Source organism: Mus musculus, chromosome 3 (genome assembly GCF_000001635.26).
Source record: "Mus musculus strain C57BL/6J chromosome 3, GRCm38.p6 C57BL/6J".
NCBI lineage: Eukaryota > Metazoa > Chordata > Mammalia > Rodentia > Muridae > Mus > Mus musculus.
This window is the reverse complement of record NC_000069.6, coordinates 29,885,184-29,909,020: the sequence shown is the minus strand read 5'-3', so window position 1 is coordinate 29,909,020 and position 23,837 is coordinate 29,885,184. Positions and strand designations below refer to the sequence as shown.

At 39.1% G+C, this 23,837-nt stretch overlaps 2 long non-coding RNA genes across 3 annotated transcripts in view; one reads left to right on the top strand and one right to left on the bottom strand.

The window, feature by feature from the left end:
* The window catches only part of Mannr (Mecom adjacent non-protein coding RNA), a 33,175-nt gene extending 15,171 nt beyond the window's left edge, over positions 1-18,004 (bottom strand). Inside the window, exon 1 of the long non-coding RNA NR_110437.1 lies at positions 17,772-18,004. This is a non-coding gene — a long non-coding RNA (Mecom adjacent non-protein coding RNA). The remainder of the gene's footprint in view (positions 1-17,771) is intronic.
* The window catches only part of Gm33206, a 128,723-nt gene continuing 120,679 nt past the window's right edge, over positions 15,794-23,837 (top strand). For both annotated transcript variants that reach the window (XR_880724.2, XR_880723.3), the window contains exon 1: positions 15,794-15,915. This is a non-coding gene — a long non-coding RNA (predicted gene, 33206). The remainder of the gene's footprint in view (positions 15,916-23,837) is intronic.

Genomic DNA, 23,837 nt, shown 5'->3' with positions numbered 1-23,837 from the left:
TTGGAGCTTATACCCTTGAGCCAGTCCTGGTTACTGGGAGGTCAGCACTAAGTATATCATGGGCACAGGATGAAACACTGAACAAGGCAACTGAACTTCTTTGTCATTTAATCACTGAAATCTGCTGATTCAAGAGGAGCTCCATAACCTGGAAGCATCCTTCAAGTTGTCCTATGTTAAGGCAAGGGAGCAGCAGCTTTGTAGTATCTATCTTATCTAACAGGAATTAAGTAGATAGATTCAGGGAATCCCTTCTATCTCTGTATCTATGTATCTATCATTTGTCTATCTATCTATCTATCTATCTATCTATCTATCTATCTATCTATCTATCTATCTATCCATCCATCCATCCATCCATCTATCTATCTATCTATCTATCTATCTATCTATCTATCTATCTATCATTTATCTATGTATTATCTGTACATTGACATATCTATCATCTATCATTTACTTATTTTTCTATCATCTATCAAATATCTGCCAACTATCTTTTATTGATGGATTGATTTATATATGGATCTATTAGTCAATTTCCAGAATTTTTGGATTTTCAGCACCTCCTTTTATTCTTTTCCAAGTCATACTTAACCTGGTCCTAGTATCTTTGTGAATTGAATTGCAGCTATATCTCCAGATATATTTCTTCTACCCACACAGATGTCACCTTAGGAGATAAGCCACATCTTTTCACACTATCTTAAGACCTTTTGTTTTCTTGTACTGCTGTGTAATCATTCCTAACACTCCTTATCAGGAAATTACAATAGACATAGACTTATTCAATTGCTCTATTTTATCTTCTGCAGTGATATATTTTTACCTTTTATACATTTACCTTTTATACATTATACATTTACTTTGTGTAACATCAGCTTTTTCTAATCCTATTCCTACTAATTTCTATCCCTACTACCTAGAGTGACATCTGAGATACAGAATGGGCCCTAAAATACTTGTGAAATAAGTAAATTCTTTACCTACACATTCATAGTGTCACTACATATTGCACTGATATTCTTTGCTGAGGTGTCTGTGGGTTCTGATTGAACACAAGAAGTCATAAGCACTTTGTATCTTCCCCGAGTTAAATTTAGCTTTAATCTTAAGACAAAAGGCACATATTCTGCTTCCTAACTGGCCCTATTTCCTTCTGCATTGACATCCACTTTGGAGTAGCTATTGTGCTGTGAACTTTGCTCTTGTAGAACCCATTGTTTGGCATTATACCAACATAGAATCCCTTACAGTTAAAACAAAAGGACTAAAAGGGATATGGATAAGTCTACTTCTCAGCACTAGGCAACACGATTCCCACGATTTATCTGATCCAGAGATTATTACAGCTGTCCCCTCTCCATGCCACGGTGAACCCAGGATGTGTATACATTGCTTGGCAAATACTGTGTCACTGTACCATGAACTGTGTCCTTGCTTCCAGGTTGTTCCCTTCATGTCCTCTCTGCCAATCAGAATTCTCACTGCTGTTCACTTTAAGTATTGTATGCCAGAGGAAACGAGGAGAGACAAAATTACCAAAAATGTTCTATTCATTGTCAATATTTTCCTTATAATCACTTGGTGTATGAAACATGGTCTATTCTGCTATTTGGAAATGTTTACATTGTTTCTTAAGAGGTGTTGCCTAAATATATATAGTGGCAAATTCACAGTGGTGACATTTATATCTGCTCCAGCTTTCATCTAAAGTCACATGCTATCATCATTCTTTAACATCTAGATGATACCTCAGGGAATCTATGAATAGAGAACATACTAATATTAGCTAGATGAAGTTCAGAAATAGTTATGAGTTATCAGAAGTCAGTATATTCAGCTTCTTTATGTGTGTAGTTGACCATTTATGTTGGTTATTTATTAGAGTGTAGTCTCCATAGAAAGATTAATTCATTTCTATTATTCATATTTTTCTGAAATACCTAGAGCTTTTTCTAGATATGTTGGACACTTGATACATTTTTTTCTCTTTATGAGGCAGAATCTCTTCGACTTCCTAAATGCTGGAAGTACAAATGTGAGCCATTACGTTTCTTAAAAGAATAAAAAGTTTGTGTCTTTTGCTTATGCACACTTGGCTTCCCTTATCACTATATAGTAAGAATGTGGTTGGTTTGTCTCTTTACAGAAAAATCATAAAAAATACATTCTTGATTTCAGAGGCTGCCTTAAGGGTTATACTGAACTGAGGAGAGAAGGGTGAACTGGAGTTCTCCAACTGGAGAACAGCAGAGTAAAGTGTCCTTGGTCAAGAAAGGACCAAGTTCAAAGGTCCCAAGTACATGAAAATCTTAGTATAGTCTCATTTTGAAAATCAACTGCAAGACAATGACTTTGATAACAAGCAACAGAGTGCGTGGCAAGGCTAAAGAGATCTGTAAGACATGAGTATATAGATCACGGTTTAAAGTTGGAAAGAACTAAATGTTCCTTCATAAAGGACGTGGAAGGGCCAGAACTGATTGTGTATGTTGCAATAGCTTGCTGACTTCAATGAGAAGCACTAGGCACAGGGTTTAGGAGCCCATCAAACTTCTTCCTGTAAATAGACATGGTGATCTGTGGCTACTGTGGTGTCCACTGAGCAACAGGGGTTTAAGAAACAGCATTCCAGAACTTACTGAAGAGTTGATTTTGGAAAATAAAGGGAAAGGTAGAGTCATGGATCACTTCTGTATATGAGTTAATTCAGTTGAGAGTAATAGAGGCAGAATGCACTCAGCTAGGTTAGTTGTCATCCAGGCAGCCACCTGCTAGGTGTGATCACAGAACTTGCGAGCCTTCCCGTCGGTTTATTGAAATCGTCAGGATCTGGATGTAAAGGGGGTTGTGGATCATCTTCCCAAGGCGTGTCTTCAGAGAATCTGCAGAAGCACAGCTCTTCTGTTCCTGTCTATTTTTAGAAAGAAGTGTCTGGCTCTTACCTTGTAGAGAATCTCATGGATATCTTTCAGTACTTCCCAAATACTCTGCTTCTGGATCCTAGTAATGGCTGAATGTTCTAAGACTGTTGGTATTTCTTTAAAACTAACACTGAACTCAGAAAATAAGAGCAAGAGTATCATATGAGGAAATTCTTCTGGGGAATTTGCAGTGCAAGATTGAGAAATAGCCAAGAGATGCTGTTAGGTCTTGGAATGCCAAGGAAATGTAAAGTTGGATGGCAGTAGAACCACTGAAATGGTGGGACAGAGCTACATACAAGTTCAAACTATGGGGCACAGAACCCTAAAATCCCAAAGGGCAATGCCTTCTTTAAAGATATATAGGCAACAACTGTAATGATAAGGGGGAGAAAAGAACTCCTTTTTCTGGGAAGAAAGGAAGAGAGGAGAAGAGATACAGGGCAGTATTTTGCTTTGCATTGTGTCCACCATACTAAATATGGTTGAGTTCTACAAACCATCTGTCATTGGTCAGAGCCATGGTAACAATCCTAATTCCTCTGCTGTATCTTGCCATAGGCAGCACAAAGTGTAGCTTTTCAAATTTTGTCTTGTCCATACAAAACTAACATCCTTCCGTCCTTTCTCTCTCTCTCTCTCTCTCTCTCTCTCTCTCTCTCTCTCTCTCTCTCTCTCTCCCTCCCTCCCTCCCTCCCTCCCTCCCTCCCTCCCCCCCTCCCCTCCTCTCTCTTTCTTTCCCCCTCGTCCACTCTCCAACTGTTCCACATCTCATACCTCCATCCCACCCCCTGTCTCCATGAGAATGCCCTGCCCCCACACCAGACCTCTAAACTCCATGGGGCCTCTATTCTCTTGAGGGTTAGGTGCATCTTCTCTGACTGAACTCTGACACTATATATGTGTTGGGGGACTCATATCAGCTGGTGTCCTGGTTGGTGATCCAGTGTCTGAGGGATCTCGGAGGGGGGGGGGGGCATAGGTTAATTGAGACTGCTAGTCCTCCTACAGGTCACCTTCCTCTTCAGCTTCTCCTAGATTTTCCCTAATTCAACCACAGTGGTCAGCAGCTTCTGTCCATTGGTTGGGTGTAAATATCTGCATCTCATTCTTTCAGCTGCTTGTTGGGTCTTTTGGAGGGCAGATATGATAGATCCCTTTTTGTGAGCACTCTATAGCCTCAGTAATAGTGTCGAGTATTTTAAAACATTATTAGCATTATTTGCATTTCACACAACTCATAAATTCTGTCACCCTCATTTGAATATTTTAAGAGTTAGTTGTCCTCTTATATCTGTGCATTAAATGCCACAGTTCAAGTATGATTTGAGAAGCTCTAAGCTCCATAAGACTGCCTGCTATACATGGTAACTTTGTAGTAGCTAAAGCTCTTTCTAGAAATTCCTGAAAGTATATTTTTTATATTCTGAAATTAACTGTTTCTTAGAAAAAAATAACATGCAAACTTTTCTTTGAGAGAAAACACTGTCATGAAGTGAAAATACACAGAAATATTAGTGATAATACTAAATTACCTCCATCTACTTATAGCTTAGTTTTATGCATGTGCAATAGGTTAGCTAGAAGGTATTAGGCCCAAATCAGAATGAAATGTGAATTCTTGGAACTTTGAGAGAAGCATAGAATGGCAGAGCTGGAATGTTCACCTGGTTACCCATGGGGGTGGAGGGAGGCTGAGTTTCTGACCCAGTGAGAACACAAGGAGGCTTCTCTAGGTTGCGGGAAGATTAATGAAAGTAAAGACAGTAAATGTAAGAAGAGCAGCTCTGGGAAATGACCCATTTGTAGGTGCTTCTCTGTGTTGAGCAGACATCCACCAGGGGCGCCTTGACACTGCTGTTTGTCTAAGATCACTACAGGGAGTAGAAAGAATAGAACAGGCCATCTCTGCCCATCTGAAGATGTGTGGCTGTCCATGAGCAATGAGGGTAAGAATGCAGAAAAATATTCAAACTCCCCACAATGACTCATAGCACTTCAGGCCAAGAACTGATCTAGCACCGTCATATATCAAATGAGGGGAGAGTTTAATGTCTGATTCCCATGCCTCTTAAACAGAAGCGTGGATGACTTATTACAACACCTCATTTTCTTCTTTCTTTGTAAGGGAAATGGAGGAGAAAAATTGAGAAGTTTGTTTGCTTTTAAAAAACAAGAACAAAAAACAAAACACCGTTCTGGATGACTCCAGCAGCAGTCTTACATACACGCCCCTTTATACAGAATTGCAATTGCAATCTCAGCCGTGCTGAGCCCTGCCAGTTCCCAACAGATCTGGTCTGTACTGGCAAGCTGTCTGCACGTGGCGAGTGATCATGGGCCATGCTTTGTACAGAGAAGCATTAGCCTTGGCGTCTGACAAGAGTTAGCTCTTCCAGGACAAGAGTCTGCCTGGCTGTACCAAAATGAAAGCATCAGTCATTTTCTCACCATGTCGCTGGGGCAGCTTTCACGACAGAGAGGCTCTATGCCAAAGGAAGAAAAGAACTCAGGCATCCTCTTGTACCTTCCCAGGCTTGTCTTAGAGATAATCTCAAAGGCTGCAGGTTGGGTTAGCCTTCATAAAACCACAATACTTAATCTCATTAGGGCTATCAACCCCATTATGTATTATGAGCCCTCCAGCCAAGGCAGTGGGAACCAGGATTTCTATTTCATACCAAGAGAAATGGTGGAAGTCAGCGATTGATATTAACACAATGATGGGAAAAAGTGTCCAAAGCTGCTGCTCACATATCTCATTTTACAGCATCTTAAAAATTCAATAGAGAGGGCTCCACTAACAATACTGCCCCACACTATGCACTATTGTTCTCAAGCATTCCTAAAGCTCTCAATGCAAACTTCACAATAAAAATGCTCTATAAATACAGACTATTAGTGCAAACAAATGTATTTTTTCCTTTAAAAAACAAAAGCACACAGTGTTAGCTGTGAGTCATATAATATCCCTTAAGTGATTACTTTGAGAAACGTACATATGCATGTTTAAAAGATTAAATCTAATAAAATAAACTATTATTTGGCATCAGAAAATATTTGCAGTTAACTGGGGAAGGGATGTGGATATTGCCCTTGGATGACCACACACCACTGCCTGTGTGATAGGTGATCTTTATGGAACATATGTATGGCTCAATATGTGTTGTCTCATTTGTAAAGGCATTTGAGGAGAAATAGAATTTTCTTGCAAAAAATCATATAAGGTTCTAAAATGTTCTGCTATGTATTTGTCTGTGATCTTTTTTATTTTATCACTGGCAATTTTGGAATAAGTACATTTAAAAATCAGTTTAAGTGGGAGAGAGTTACTACCATGTCATCGCCATCTGTTGACTATGCCAAATGAACAAACAGATAAAATTCTAACACACAAAATATGGACCAGCATTGAAAAAGATTTCAAACTAGCCTAGAAAAAAATGTCTTCTTCCTGTTTTACTCACATGGGAATAAGAACCAATTGATATTATGAAAAAAGAAAACTTCCTACATTGTTTCCCTAACACTATACAGAACTATATCATCCTACAATGGAAAGGATTGACAAATTAGTAATATTTTGCTTAATACTGTGTTGCCAGAATACCTAATCATTACATGTAGTTTAATAGTCATAATTGTAAATGAATTGATGAGACTGGATAAGAAAGGATTTTGTTAAAGGGGTTGGAGAGAAGGCTTGGCAACTAAAGGAGCTTGCTGCTCCTCCCAAGGTCCTGGGTTCAGGTCCCAGCTCATGGCTGCCTAGAGCTCCAGCTTCAGGGGACCTTCTGTCCTTCAGGGCTTCTAGGGCATCTATACATCCATTTCATACACATGCAGACAGACACAATACACATAGAAAAATTTAAAAGAATATTGTTAGTGTTATTATAAACTATTTGTGGAAAGTCGATTTTTTTTTAAATTATGCTCAGATAAAATTCATTTTCAAGATGTTACATTGAATTCTTTAAAACGTTTTGGAAACAAAAAACTGAAACTCAAACTAAAATATTGATAGTGTCATTTTGAAGTACAGTTTATACGCAATCTATTTTTTATGAGGCTGAAAAATGTTTTATGGTATTCCTTGTTAATTTTTGATCATTAAGAAAACTGTTGTGGGGTTTTCAAATGTATTCCAAAGCAACTGTTGTAGCTGAATCATAAAGGATACATTTCTAATCCTCCCAGAACTGTGCAAAGACATCAGCTTACATCTGATTTCATCTTGATGCTCAAGATGATTACTGAAGGGACACTCCGAGATGATAACTTTGTATTCTCTCTGGTCTGTTCCCAGTATAACAAACAATCGTCACTAGAGAATGAAAGACCAGTCAGAAGAGAGAGAGGTTTAACTTTTTCAAGTATAGTAAAATGATCAAATATAATATTTGGAATAGAAACAAATTATAAAAATGTGACTTACTTGAAACAGTTTTGTTCCTAGGAGCCATAGTTTTGTGTTTGATGACTCTCATCCATCCGAGCTTACTTTTCAAAATTCACCTTTTTAATATAAGAAAGCTGATAGTAAAAGAGTTTATCTTACAAGGTTGTCCACTAGACACCATAAAACTCCATAATAGCACCTTGCAGTTTGGAAAACGTGTAATTAAAGCTCAGAACTTAAAATTGCCATATTTTATTTTGAAAAGTGGGTTGTGTCTATAGGGTGCAAACATATTGGGATGTAAATTTATGACCAATAAAACAAAACAAAACAAAACTAAACAACCAAGCAAATAGAAAATCCAACCATGATTGTTCTGAGAGGCTTTGTCTGACTGGAACTGCTCAAATAAAGCACACTGTGGTGGAGTAAAAGCAAGAAAGGGCAGGAAAGAGGAAAGACCATCGTAAGGAGAGAGAGTAGAGCGAGCAAGCTGTAGCCTAACACACTTCCTGTGTGCCATTCCACCCAGGGATGCCGCCTTCCCTGGTCCTGAAAGACCATTTCTATAGGGGAGACTCTGTGGAAGCAGTTTTACTGGAAATAGTCGACAGTTGATTAAATGACTTATCTTGCTTTGAATGGTTGACTTTTTAACACCCCTGTCTCCTCTGAGTAAATAAAGAATATCTTTTTATAAATTCAATAAGGATTAGTTTTGTGAACAATGATTAGAAATGTACTGTAATACACTTCCAAATACTTTTCGGTTTGAAAAGTAGAACTGACAGGCATTTTGGAGAGCTGACCTACCCCTTCGTGATTCTTGCTTAGACACAATCTGAAGACTTTTGTTTTGGTTCTAGATATACTCCCCATGAGACAAACATATTTTTTAGTGTCTCCATTTTACGGTGATTTATTTTAATAAATCCCTAATGGAGACTAGGGATGGTGTTGCTCTGTGATAGAGTGTTTTCCTTGTTTGTGTAAGGTTCTGGTTCCTTATCTAATTTTCTACACTCAAACACACACACACACACACACACACACACACACACACACCTCAAAACAACAACAAAACCCCAATCAACTACAAAGCTTCATTGCACAACTCCAACTTTAATGAATTACTCTGCACTGTTAAGGCATTTATAGAGAGCTCCATTACTCTATTTATGCAGACACTTGGGACATAAGGTGCCTTTTTTTTCCCCCCTAAGGACAATGGTTTAAATTCAGTGTTTCAAACAACAGGGGCAAACAGGACCTCAACTAGGGAGTTCTACATAATTCATGGATGTGCTTGGAAATAGCATTTCCACACTGAAGTCAGAAGCAGCTGCAGAGAAAAATGGCCTTTCAAAAGAGAGTCCCTATGACAATAATTTTATTGTTGCAGGTCAGTTCTGAGCATTGTGTACAATGCCAATGCCATATTTGTACATGTATATTAGTGTGGGAAAGAAAAATGAGAAGACTTAAAGCATATACCATCACAAATATAAAAATACTTTCTAGTCTTGCAGACAGTGTGTGTTGCTTGTTAGTAAGTAAAAGTACCCCAGTGGTGGAATTGAAGAGAACATCCATGTGCTTTTAAAGTTTTTGTTAATTGACACATATTTGTTGCACAAAACTATGGGCTTCAAAATAGCTGAAAGAAAGGACAAATAGTTGAGGTGGTTGTTTTCTGATTTTAAAAATAAATCAGGAATTTTTGGCAGAGATTCCCTAATCCACGAAGAAAGTACAACAACAACAACAACAACAAAAAACCAGGCTATCACCCTTCCCCAGTCTTAATTTCACAAATGCATTTATCTAGGTGTAGAATCAGAAAAAATAAAAAATATGTGTTGGAATAAATATGAATTTCATTAGCATCCAGGCAGGCTGTCCAACATCCTCAATTGAACAATGAGCAGATGTGAATTGCCTGTTGCTCAAACTGTCTACACTAAAAGTGTGGAATTGAAAAAGGAAGTAATGAAAGCCTACAAGAAAAACACCCGTATGGAAGAAGTTGTCCTCAAGTCACTTGGAAAGAAAATAACTGATGAGTGTACACATTTCATTTGACTTCATTACTGGCAGCTTTTGTGGCAAGAATGACTCCCAACCATGGCCAGAATAGAATACATGAAGATACTACTTACAGTAACACAGGATTTAGGCATTTAAAAATTTTAAATCCCCTTTCTTATTTCAAAAAAATAATAACACTAGACTAAATTTTAAAAAATTAACAATATCTTAGACTAAGTAATATATTATTAAAAGTAACTTTACACTAAACTTTTAAGGCTATCTAGACTAACTTATTTTGAACCACACTAAATTAATCCTGTGGTTAATTATAAAAAATACTGTTCATTTTTAAACTTTAAGAAAAAAATAGCTTCCTGTTTCACAAAGCTCAGTGAAGTTTTTCAAATTTGTAAATTAATCTGTTTATTCAAGCATGAAGGCAGAAACAGTAGATGCCTGTGAGCGTAGATGCCTGAGAGGTCAGAAGGAGGCATCACATAGCCTGAAGTTGGAATCACATAGCCTGAAGTTGGAATCACATAGCCTGAAGTTGGAATTCTAGACCGAGGTGCCAGAGTGCAATGCTGGGAACTGAACTGAGGTTCTTCACTGCCCGAGTGCATGCTGGGAACTGAACTGAGATTCTTCACTGCCCGAGTGCATGCTGGGAACTGAACTGAGATTCTTCACTGCCCGAGTGCAATGCTGGGAACTGAACTGAGATTCTTCACTGCCCGAGTGCATGCTGGGAACTGAACTGAGATTCTTCACTGCCCGAGTGCATGCTGGGAACTGAACTGAGTTTCTTCACTGCCCGAGTGCATGCTGGGAACCAAACTGGGGTTTCTTCACAACAGTAGAGATCTCTGACCTGTAGTTCTCTCACAAAACTCAGGGACCTTCTCATAATTAATTTAAAATGTTGTTTTCTTTGAGGATTTTATACACTGGACATATGCCTTAACTCACTTTGAGAGTCAATTCTCAACACTATTTCCTCTGACTTGGATCTATGAGTATATGTAAATTGCAAATTAATAAATAATAATTAATAGTATTCCACTTAGAACTTTTAAAGCATATCTTCTATAATTGTAATGTTTTTCTTTTTTCTTGTAATTGTCAAAGATATTGTTTTCTGTTTTATTTTTGGTCTGGTTTGTTCTTTATTTGCTTGTTTTTTAATTTGATATTACTACAATACTCCAAGGTATCTTTATGTAGTTGATTCAAATCAAGTCTTTCTTAAAGTTATCATTTTAACCCATACCAAATTGTGCCCATGGCTGTGAGTTGCAGTTCATGGGAAAAAGCCATCATATGTTCGACTTAGTACCTAGTGAGCTGTAGGAAGGTAGTCTGATCTTGACGCCATTGAGAATGTTAGGGTTCTATTCTGACACCCCATTCCTCCAGGTCTTGTCTGCAGAGGACATACTTCTGATGACATTTTTAGCTACTCTCTTCAGATACTGAGAAACTGTGACATGAAGAAGATGTACGTTCAAATTTCTTTCCCTTACTGTCACATCCTAGCGCTGCACTATTGCTTGAAGTAAAATTCAAGGCTCTAAGATAGGTGGGCTGTGATCAACTGGGCACAAAGACAGAAACTTTGCCCTTCCAGGTGGGTGCAAAGTCCATTAAATGGCCTTCTCTGATTTGCCAAGATCAGAAAAAATGGTTTTGAGTTATTTGTATGCCAATTTTAACCCATCTTTGGCTTAGTTCTAAAATATATATATATATAATTATGTCTTAATGGTTTCAAAAGTCAGAAATCAGCAACAGAACAGACCCTGTCTTGGACAGGTATTAACTTTCTTTTGCCAAAAACACAGAAAACATGAAGAATTTTGTTTGCGCAGCAGTTTGAAAACACTCCTTGATGACTGGAAACATCTTAAACTCAGCTCTCTGCCATGATCAGTGTTCTGATTTGGGGCTTTAAGTTAAAAGGAGATAATGAATTAGAAGTAAACCTCTATGTTGAAGTGAAAGGGGCATCCTGTTGGTCAGGAGAAGGTTCTCGAACATTTAAAGGAAGGCTATGTGTACTGCAGAGCCTGCTTACCATGGACTCAGTGACAGTGAAGTTGGTTGTTCTTCCCCATGTCTTTCTCACTGTCTGCCCAGTCTAGTCCCTTTTCCATAAGGCTCACAGGGGTGGAGTGGGGGAATGTTGTCATCTTTTTTTTTCTTTTCTTTTCTTTTCTCTTCTCTTCTTTTCTTTTCTTTTCTTTTCTCTTTCCTTTCCTTTCCTTTCCTTTCCTTTTCTTTTCTTTTCTTTTCTTTTTTAAAACATTTTTTATTAGATATTTTCTTTATTTACATTTCAAATGCTATCCCGAAAGTTCCCTATACCCTCCTCCCATCCTGCTCGCCTACCCACCCTCTCCCAGTTCTTGGCCCTGGCGTTCCCCTGTACTGGGGCGTAGAAAGTTTGCAAGACCAAGGGGCCTCTCTTCCCAATGATGGCCAACTAGGCCATCTTCTGCTACATATGCAGCTAGAGACAGGAGCTCTGGGGTTACTGGTTAGTTCATATTGTTGTTCCTCCTATAGGATTGCAGACCCCTTCAGCTCCTTGGGTACTTTCTGTAGCTCCTCCATTAGGGGCCCTGTGTTCCATCCAATAGATGACTATGAGCATCCACTTCTGTATTTGCCAGGCAATGGCATAGCCTCACATGAGACAGCTATATCAGGGTCCTTTCAGCAAAATCTTATGGATCCCGGGTGGGGTAGTCTTATCTACAGACTTTTGCCCCTTGGTAGGACCTATGTCCATCCAAATGTTCTGATAACTTTAATGTTAGAAATATTTCCTACCCTGGATCTTACTCAGTTTAAACTGGTGTCTCGCCTTTCCTGGGAAGCACTGCTAGGAAATAATTGTAGCCCCCTTTAGAACGTTATCTAATTATATTCATGCAGCTAAGGAGAGACGTGGAGCAGGCTTCACAAATCCTTTCACATGCACACAGTTCATCGTTTCTCATCAATAACACATGTTCCGATGCATTGGCCCACAAATGTGTCTGGTTATTGGCCCATCAATTTCACTCATACTAAATAAAGTAGTTTAACTTTATTATTTACATGATTCTCAAAGTATGCAGACCATTGACCACACAAATAAACATGTGCCTTTGGATCTGAATAAAGCCTGGTGTTTATGAACAGGGATCTTTGTGTTTTTAACAATATCTGGCACGTTGAAGGAAAACGCTTTGCTAAAACATGGAGCCATGGTAATTGTGTGCTTTGTGATCTGTGCTGGGCAGGAGCCACAACTTCTACTCTTCAGGCAGACAAGAGCACAAAAATCTGTTATTGAAGTTTGACATTTTCTTTGTACGATTAGGTCAGTTGGTAAGTCTCCACCTCATAGTTCTTAGAAGCCCAGCTTTCCTGTTACAAAGCAATGTGGTTCTGATTACAGTATTACTGAAATCCAGGCACAATACCTGTGCTCTATAATCACATCTACTTCTCTTTTCTCGTGTGCACAACAGTGTAACCGCCTCTCCTTTGCCTGCACTGCATGGGGAGAGCCACAGTCCTGTGAGTTAAGGTGAAGAAAGCAACCATTACCTCAAGTATGGTGTTCTTAAGTTGGGGAAAGTCAGGGCATTTAGAATTGAAGAAAGTGTCTTTTTCTAATGCAGGGCTGTGACTCATCTGCTTCAGACTTTAAATTTGTCACCGACAAGTTTACTTTGAAAGACAATATGATGCACACAACAGAAGTCAACACACCACAGGAAATCTCCATCCTGCCTAGCACCATGGGATAACTGTGATCCCTAAGCCATCAGCAGCTTCCTGTCTCTTCTCTCAGCCCAGCAGGCATTCCCTCTGATTAGTGATCATCAACTGCTTTCCCTTACACCCTGATCAGCTCCTATCTGTGATGTCAGAAGCCAGACCCATTTGGCTGCACCATTTTGACTGCCATCATTCCTGGTTCGTACAGCCTTCTATGTAGAATGGGAGTCCAGTTTGGAACCTTCTGAGCTGAATGTTACCTCTTTCTGAAATAGTTGCTCTTGCCACATCACATGAGTTACTTCTTACTCTGCTTTCAAGTCCTTCCTGGTCCTTTGTGTCATCTCCTAAGAAAACCCTTCTCAGATCACTATACTTAAAGAAATCCTTTAGAATTTTCTACCACCTCATTTTATTTTTGTTCTTCACAGTGTTCATGATTCGAGGCCTTGCCTGGTTCCTTCAGTAGCTTATTTTTTATAGTGTTTTCTATTTCTATGCAAGGTTATGTGTCTCCCATGAAAAGAACTTTGTGGGCCACCACTTTCACAGCATAGCCACCCAGCAGGCAGATTAGACAGCAAACCATTGAGTTCATCTACAATTTTTAGTGGCCAGAAAAAGTCTATGAATGTTTCCAGAGCCTCCATCGATGACACCTAACTTAGGGTTTGGTCATCTTCAATTACTAATTTCCATAAGTGACTTCATTACTGCTGGAGCCCTGAATTTATTTATTGTATCATGTATCCCAGAAGGAGATCTTACACACATTAGGTGTCTAATCAATTCTGAAAAAGATAGTCATTTGATATTTTATTTTCAATATAGTGCAAGTCACATAGTTGCATAGTTAGCAACTGCATTAAATAAAAAGGCCAGGTTTCTTAACATGTAGAAGAGAAGAGTTAGTAATGAAAATACCCTTACTTCAGCGTCAGCAAGCTGGGTTTCTGTACTGCTTGAATATGAGAGTATTCAGACAAAGAAACGGAAACAATCCTGTTTATTTTCCCAGAAGCCTCTCCACAGCTGCTCCCAGAGACTAGCTTTAAGGACATGTTTATAAACTTCCTTTGCAAGGCAGAGTTGGTGTTAGGTGACTAGTGTACAGGACTTCACATTTCTCTCATCCCACGATACCCTTTCCTCCTCCTCTTTCCATCTTTCCCTTCCTGCTTATTGGCTCTTTGTGTGTTCTTGTCCCTTTTGGTTTCGTTTAGGCCGTCCTTTCTCTCTCCTTCTCCTCTCTCCCCTTCTCCCTCTATTTGTCTTCTTCCATCCCTCCTTCCCTGCCTTCCTCTGTCCCCTTCTCTCATTTCTTCTAATTAACTTATTCATTGGAGAGTTCGTATATGTGTATAATAACGCTGGTTCCACTCATCCCCGGCCTCTCATTCTGCTCCCACTCTTTTCTTCCCATTAAGTATCCATCCTGGGTTCACATCTCTTCAATTTGCTTCTTGATGCACTGTGTTTGACTGCAGCTGCCAGTGTAGGCACTGCTGTGTCATTCCCTAGTCAGTACATCACTAAAGACAGCGACTTCCTCTCTTCCCCCAGTCTTCTGCTTCCAATAGCTCCCCTGGGTGTGTGTATGCATGGATACACACACACACACACACACACACACACACACATATATATATATATATATATATATATATATATATGTTGTGCACAGGTATACATAGAGACAACAGGGCAAACCCCGGTATCTTTTCTCAGGAAGGTATAAGATACTGACTGGAGCCTGACTAGGAGGAGAGATTGGATACCTCTTAATCTCCAAGGATCCATCTACCCATCTCTTCTTCCCTAAGGTGGGATAGAGGTTATACTTAAACTGTCTTTGGTTTTCTTCTGGGGTAGGATCTGGAGCTCAAACTCAGGTTCTCATGCTTGCAAACTAAGATCGTTACCCACCGAGCCCTTTCTAGCCCTTCCTTTCGGAGTTTCTGGGAGGTCAAATTTATCTCTAGTTTTTCATCATATTGTGTGAAAGTATGAAGATGTCTGAGGGACAGAAGCAGTGAACTGCAGGAAAGCAGAAAAGAAGAAATGGGCAGAGAGCATGGTGAGAATCAGGAGGGCCTCAGAAATTCCAAAGAGCTTTCTACCAATGTAAACAATGGCCGTTGCAGGGAGCAATACTGTGTATCAGCTAGAAGGGGTTTTGAATGTGGCAAGTGCACTTGCCTGAGCTGACAGTGCTGCCACTCTCTGTCCTGTCTCCAAGGCATTCTCAGAGCTCCACAATGAGAGCATTTGAACGCCATGGCTACCAAATAAGATTTAATTGACAGCTAAAGAGCACATTTTCAGTTACGATGGGTAGAACAGTGATGTTTGTTTCCTTGCTTGGTCTCACGTCTTCTATGACACTGTTTCTTTCTCTGGAGAAAGATAAAATTCATTGGAAAAGAGGGTAACTAAAAAAGCCAGTGAGAACATGAATTCTCATCCATAGACTAGAAACCAGAGAACGCAGAAACATGTGCAAGAACGTCAGCTTTTTCACTTCATCTGTGGAAGTCAAGGAGAAGCCTGGGGAACTGGCGTTTGGTCCAGCCTGCCTTGTACACACTACCATAGTCTGCCTCTCATTCTTCTAAATTATAACCAGGAAGAAAGTCATAGATTTTTTTTTCCTGCCTAGGAGGGTTCCCTAATAGAAGGAAATGGACCACCACATATGATTAATTGGGGAAAAGTGTCTCTTCCAAGGAAGCATGAAATTCCTCTAGGAACTAGAGCGTTCACACATGGGATTCTTTCCAGCTTCACGTAAGTCATGATAGACAACGGGTTGTACTTACTATGATTACACTAACATAAATTAGAGGTAATAATATGTATTTTGCAGTGATGGTTTAAATCTGATATATTAGTGGCTTCATAGAAAATATGTGATAATTCATGATTTTAAAATATAGAAGTAATTCAAATGGTCAAAAATAATAATTGCTCATGGGTTATGTTGAGAAGCATATTATTTTCCAAATATGAAACAATTATACCTTCTCTAAATTCTGACTCATCATTAAGGAAGCTATTCTCAGCAAGACAGAGGTCACATTAAATAAAGGTCCTTTTGAAATGTAGTTCATTATAGTAGTTACAGGTTCAATATATGACTGAAAATCAATGAGCAGACAGTCAGTTAAGACATCTAGAAAAAAATTAAAATTGCTTAAATGCCAGATTGCTGGCTTGTCCATAAATAGAATATTAAGGAAGAGCGTATTTCTTTTGAAAAGCAAAAATTTTTATACTTAAAATATGATAATCTGAACTGATTTACAAAATAACCTAAATGTGTAAGTTGACTGAATACCATCTATAATTACTTTGGAAAAATTTCAATACATAGTTTTCTTTCTTACTATTTAGAATCTGTAAATTACATATGCTGACTTTAATTAATAGATTTTTACTCTCTGTCACTTGGTAACTGGAGATCATATTTTAAGCATTTTTTAGATTTATCAAACTAACTTTTAAGATTCTCTGAGAATTTCCTAGAGCATAGAAATAGATTTTGTGTGTGTGTGTGTGTGTGTGTGTGTGTGTGTGTGTGTGTGTGTGTGTATGTGTGTGTGTGTGTTTTATTGAATTTGAAAGTAACACACTAATTGTTTTAAAACCAAAGCATTCGGGGAAACGAAACGGTGGAAGAAAACAGAAACAAATCATTTTTAAGACTCATTCCCAGGGGGGATTGCTACTTTGAAAATAACATACAGATATTTTCCTATGTAGCCAAGCACAGTTTCTTCCTGTGTTGTATCACTTATGGCGTTTAATACTCACTATGAATTAAAATTCCTCCTGTGTTTTCAGGGCCAGCACGTGTACGTGTATTTTATTGTCAGTGTCTTTTGTCAAAGTCTTGCTGCACCTCTATACCTTTATTTTTACAAATTTGATTTCTTTGAAACACAATTTTTATTTTTTTCCAGTTCTCTTTTACTATTGAAGCCTCTACATTGAGTTCATCGGGTTGTTTTCACAGTGTTAATTCCCAGCGAGGAATTGTCTCCGTTAAAGGAAACGCACATTTTAAAGCTTGTCGCTCTACCTTACTTTCTAGCTGCTTCCACATCTGCCCCACAGGCTGTGTCATCTTTCTGTTAATACAAAGCATCAGGATCGTGCTGTTTTCAGCACAAACTCTGCTAACACAACATTCTGCCATTTACTAAGCACAAACAATTTTCACATGCATATTGACTGTGATTCTAATTTCGTGAGCTTGGAGTAATTCTATTTTATTTTACTGGCTGTTCAACTTTTTCTTGAACAGATTTATAGTAACTTCTCATATACTAATTCTGTTCCTAGCCGTTTGTGAATTCATTTTTTTTAAATTCGCTTTTAAAATTCATGGTATTCAACATATTAAGTCATACATGGCAAAGCTAGTGTGAGCAAAGAGGGTAGAGAATATAGAGAGTTAGGGAAGAGGTTTAAGAACTATCACGATATCCTCCAAACACCACTTTATATGATAGTTAAGCTATAAGAGAAAAAGGTAGAATTAGAACTGTAAAACATTCCTGGTTGCAAACATTTGAAAATACTGGTCATGTTCTAAGGGATGCCCAGGCCTGCCCTGTGGGACTCTGTCTTGTACCACATACCTTTGTGTCTTGTATATTCCACAGGGACAGGGCAGAAACTTCTCAAGACACCCCTGAGCTCTAGGCGAGAATATTTTTCCATTTCACACATGAATATGGGTTTCCTGAAGGTCTAATTCCAGGTTCTTTCCTGATAATTTGTTGATCGTGTCGGCATTGACCTTCTTGACTACATAGCTTTTAAGGGGGAGAATGGACTCCCGGACTGCCTCTCCAAGTCCATGAACATGAAGTCCATCGGACTTTCAAACTTTCCTAATAGCAGAGGGCCCACATCAGTGTGACTCTGAGTCACTGAGTGAGCTTTAATTTCTTACTGCTCTCTTGTGGCCATTCAAATGAACTGTCCAAAGACCTAAAAATCCTATAATATTAATAGAAAAAATATTTTCCAGACAGTCATCATTTTGTAACAGAAAAAATTATTGTCTTGACATTTGAACATCAAAGCCAGAAAACAATTTCTTTTCTTCTTTAGGTATTGTGATGTAGTCTCAAAATTCAAAAGTAAAGGCTGGAACATTCTCTCTCTCTCTCTCTCTCTCTCTCTCTCTCTCTCTCTTTCTCCCTTTCTAATTTCTCCTCTCTTTTGTAAAGTCAACCACACAGTTATTTCTCTATGAAGTCATCAAAAGAGTGAAGATTGAAATATTTCTGGCTATTCTGAAGATAAAATAATGCAGTTCCCAGCTTGTTCTCTTGCTGTGGTTTTGGGAGTATCTGCAGTCTGTGTTTAGTCATCATAATTTGAAACAGTCATTTCTTTAAGGAAGAAAGCCTTCAAATGCAGACTCTATACTTGAATGCAAATACTGCACAGTTAATAAAAGTCGCCCTGTCATGTTTGTGTCTTATGATGTTGTTTGTGAGTAGAGTGGACTCAGGCACTGCAGTCTAAGGAATTCTAAGGGGGAGAGAATGTGCTGAAATGCTCTTTCCCTGCAGTTACATCAGTCAAGTAAGGTATAGCCTAACAACTCTCTAATTCATTTGACTTAATTTCTGTGGCCATGTCTAGTCAAGAATACTATGGTTTAATCACAATTATGAGCAACTGTGTTGGAATTAGCTTGTGCACATCATATAGATAACTCTTCTACGGGATGAGGCTCATGCTGTTCCTGGCATCATTCTATAGCCACAAAGATGGTTTCAGAGGATTGCCGGGGGCGGGGGGTGTGAATCCCCAAAGGCTATAATATCAATATGTGAAATCTTGACCACTCAGTTGCAGGATTGTCTCCTGAAGATACTGGCTCACAGAAGTTGTAGTTTATTATAAGACAAACAAAACCTAAGCATGCCATAAAGAAATATAAAAACAGAATCATGTTAAACATCACAAACAAGAATGATATAAGGACATATCTGGCCATGAAGATCAAAGGATGGTTTCCTGAGAATGTGACGCAAGAGTCTAGAAGCCACAAAGAACAGAAACGATGGGGTGATTAGGAGGACCAGCATGTACACAGGCTCTGCCCTGAGAAGAGTGGAAAGTTTTCATAAGATAAAACAATGGCCAATACCTTCAGGAAGAAAGCAGCAGAGAGAACAAAGTAACTTAAAATTGAGGTACAAACATCTTATGAGCTCAGCCAGAGTTAGTTCATCTTGACTATAAGAGAGAAAAGAAGGCATCAGCATTCTCTAAGTATAAGACCTTCTCATGTTTGAAAAGGTTGTTCTCCCAGGTACATAGACAATGGAATTAAAGAGGTCAGAGGGCTGAGAAGCAAGTCAGTTGAAATTTCCAATAGTTCACATGGCAGGTAACAGACATTTACAAGGTCTGAGGAATATGGGTAAAAACAGAGACAGGATGTTGATGGCTCAGGGCTTGAACATCAGTACTAACATCACAGAAGGTTATTATCAGCATTCTAGCTTCAATAGTGGGTGTGCTTCCTCAGCAAGGATGGAGAGGTGACCAGTTGGGAGGGGGAAAGTTGAGTTTAACAGGTACATGACTTGTCAAAGTGGACATATAATGAAGGAAATTGTACATGATGACCAAGATTTCAAAGGAAGGACCTGTGAAGGAGAGATATGAATGGAGTTGATATTTAAGTACAGGAGGAACCACAAATATTAATGAAAAGATTTGACTAAAGGGGAAAATAATTAGTAGTATGCTAGATAACTAGGACACAAACTAATAACCTCACTAACAATTGTAGATCTAACATGATAGATATTTCCTCATATCTTTGCTCCTATTAACTCATCCAATAGCCCCGATTATTCTATGATGGAGATACTACTGTTATCCCTTCTTTCTGAGAATATTTCCATGTGTGTGTGGATATCCAGGTGTGGGGGGATGTGTATACATGTGTGTGTGGATATGGAAGCTAGAGATTGTGTCAGGAGTCTTCTTCAAGCACCCTCTCTCATATGTGTCCAGGCAGGGTTTCTAAGTTAACTCCAGGGCTTGATGACACAGCTAGTCTAGCTATATAGCTTGCTTATGGAACTTCCCATTGCTGTCTCCTGAGTGCTGGAAGCACAGACAGGCCAGTACACCCACTGGCACTGATATGTGTTTTGGGAATGTAAACTCGGTCATCAGGCCTGCTGCTTACAGCACAAGTACTTTAAGTGCTGTGCCATCTCCTGTCTCCCACTACTATCATCCTTATCTTATGGATGAAGCAAGACGTTGCACCTTGCTTGGGGTCTCAGATGTAGTGGTCCAGAAGAGTGAGTTTTCCATTGCTGTTGCAGATACCTGAGATAAGGAACTTAAGAAGAGAAACTATTTGTCTTGGCTCATATGTAGGGAGGCTTTAGCCCATGATCAATGAGGTCTATTGCTCTTGGGCCTATAGTTAGGCAGGTGTGCCTGATGAGGCAAAGCTGCTTACCTCGTGGCTGTTATACGAAAGTGAGGGAGAGAGGAAGAGACCAGGTTCATGTGATCCCTTCCGATGGTGTGCCCCAAGATTTAAAACAACCCACGAGACTCCACCTGCTAATATTGGCTCTCTGGAATCATGGCTTTGACATGCGAGTCTTAGAGGATGCTCAGGCTCCAAACCATAGCATCTCATAACCCAATTCCACTTCCACGCTTTGTTTAACCACTATATTGTTCTGCTTCCTGAGAGCTCAAAGACAAAGAGAACTTTTTAAAAAAAGGTTTATTCAAGTAGTGTTTTTGAAACTTCTAGCAGGTACAGGGTACAGCTTAGTCATAGAGTGCTTTCCTGAGACACTTGTAAAACAAATAAATGTTTTCTTAGTTGTTCAACAGTTCCATACAATGTACTTTAATTGTATTCACCCCAGCACCACTTCTCCCTAGATCCACTCCCCTCCCTACTCCATTCAACTTTGTGGTTTTATTTCTTTAAGACTAATTTGTGATGCACAAATGTTTTTTGGATTTGTGGTCATACACTAGAGTGTGGTTGACAGACTAGGGGCTACACTCTCAGAGAGAACTCTGTCTGCCTCTGCCAGCAGCTAACAACTGCCAATAGCTCCATGGCTGGGGGTGGGATTGTGTGCTCCTAGTGAGATTTGTTCTGTCTTGGACTTGCATAGATCTCTGTGTGCTGTAGCAACCACCATGAGTTGGTATGTAAAATTGCCCTGCTAGGTCCAGAAAATAATGTTTTCTTGTAGCCATCTAGAGCCTCAGGCTGTTAACCCCCCTTCTGCAATGGTCCCTGAGCCTTCAGCAGAGGGGAACACATCTTTAAATTTAGTGATACGAAGGTCAATGATGAACTGGATGGAATGGCAGGGTCATTGGCATCCTGCAGTTAAAAAAAAAAAAAAAGAGTCAAAGGGTGGACATTGTTTTTGAATATAGCAAAGCACACATGCTCTGAAAACCATTGCCTGAATCAGGCCTACATACACTACCAGGAGGACTCCTGTGACCTAAGAAGAACTGAAAACTCTAAAATAATCAATCCAGAAATATATGCAAAGGGCCCAGAAATGCACCAGGCCCAAGATTCTGGTTTAGAATGAGATAAAAGTATAAAACATTAAATTTTGAAGTGAAAAGCTATTTTCTTTACTATCAATCCTATTTCTAAAACATAATCTGCCTGCCTTGCTGTCTCCCTCCCTCCCTCCCTCCTCCCCTCCCTTCCTTCCTTCCTTTCATTCTTTCTCTTTGTTTTTTGAGGCAGATTCTCATGTGGGTCAGTCTGCCCTTGAACTTGTTAGATGGATTAGGATGATCTTGAACTTCTAATACTTCTCCTTCTTCTACCATCCAAGAGTTGGAATTGCAGGCATATACCATCATGCCTAGTTTTATACAATGGTAAGAACAAGCCTAGGGCACTGTGTAATCAGGCAATCTATACATTGACAACATTCTCAAACCTACTATACACAGGGCAAAGAATTATAGTGAGCCTGGAGAAAGACCTTTGGCTATAAAAGGGGGAAAAACTATTAGTGTCTTCAGTAAGATTAAGAATCAAAATATATTATTAGCTATGCAATTTTATACAAATGCTAGGTATTAATATAACAGTATGGTATTGAAAAGCCGAAGAGTGTGTAAGATGATGAAGGACACTGAGCATGGTGGCACCTGACTGTATAACCAGTCAAGGAGGGCTGGTCATGAGTTCTAGGCTGGACTGAGTTGCAAGCTAGAGAGAGAGAGAGAGAGAGAGAGAGAGAGAGAGAGAAGAGAATGAATGTTGATACGTTGATTCAGTAGACCAGAAGATACACATGCATATGTTCATTATAGGTACTTGAGGGTAGATTAACTGGTATCTGCTGTTTGGAAAGGGCCAGAAGCAGTAGGATGTAATCACAGTGGTCAGCCAAGGGGCTTCATGGCCTCTTTCCAAACAATACATTGATTAATGTAAAGGGGATTGTCAATCTATCGGTACTGATAGTTCAAACCTTACATAAACATTTGCTGATTGATTTATTGAACCAAGCACACCATCAACACTAAACCAAAACATTACCACAAGCAATCTTGTGAGATTTTAGAGGAGGAAACCCACTAGCACTACAGCAGGCAGACATTTTCTGAGCAGTCATACTGCATAAAGATTTGCCCAACAGTGTCAAGTAAAGGTAGTGCTCATTAAACCCGCAGGGTGATTAGCAAGATCACTGTCAGGAAAAGTTCACTGGGGAGTAAGTAATCTATAATGTTATGGTTTCACATACATTTTGAGAGAGAATTCGTGGAAGATATGAGACATCCCTGTGGTGCTGATGTAGACTAGACATTCTTCCTTCAGAAGAATAACAGAACAAGGCAAAACTTTTCAAACTTTCATGAACACTGGGATTTGTGGGTCTTTCAGATATTACATTATATTGTTGAAACATTTTTTGGATGTAAAAACAATGTATTAAGGTAGCTTGTAGGTCAATTGCCTTTGTAAACAAATCTTACAAAGGTAAAAAAATTAATAATGCAGTGAGTGAGGCAAAAAAGAGAAAACGAACATTTGTGTTTGAGTCTACAACCAGACCCTGTTCACGTGAAACCAGCAGCCAGAGTTTTCTCCATCAGATCCCTAGAAGAATATGTCATTAATTTCCACATTTTTTACATCTATGAGGCTCAGCAGATAGTGCCAGCATTCTTCCTGATGTGTGAAAATGCACAACCAGTGGGACGACTGCAAGGATCATGGTCAGATATGTGTTTTCTATGCAGTTAATGTAGACAGCCTCTATTTTGATGTTTGAATCATTTTGTTTTGTTTGTGTCCATATGTTGTCAGTATCAGCTCTAGGTTACATCACTTCATTTCTTATTTTTTTTTTATTTTATTTTTTTAGTATTTTTATTTGTTTTAGGGCTGAGCTGGCAGCTGATTCTCACAGGACACAGGATTGGCAGGCAACTGAATTTTTTTTTCTTTCCATTTTTTATTAGGTATTTAGCTCATTTACATTTCCAATGCTATACCAAAAGTCCCCCATACCCACCCACCCCCACTCCCCTACCCGCCCACTCCCCCTTTTTGGCCCTGGCGTTCCCCTGTTCTGGGGCATATATAAGTTTGCAAGTCCAATGGGCCTCTCTTTCCAGTGATGGCCGACTAGGCCATCTTTTGA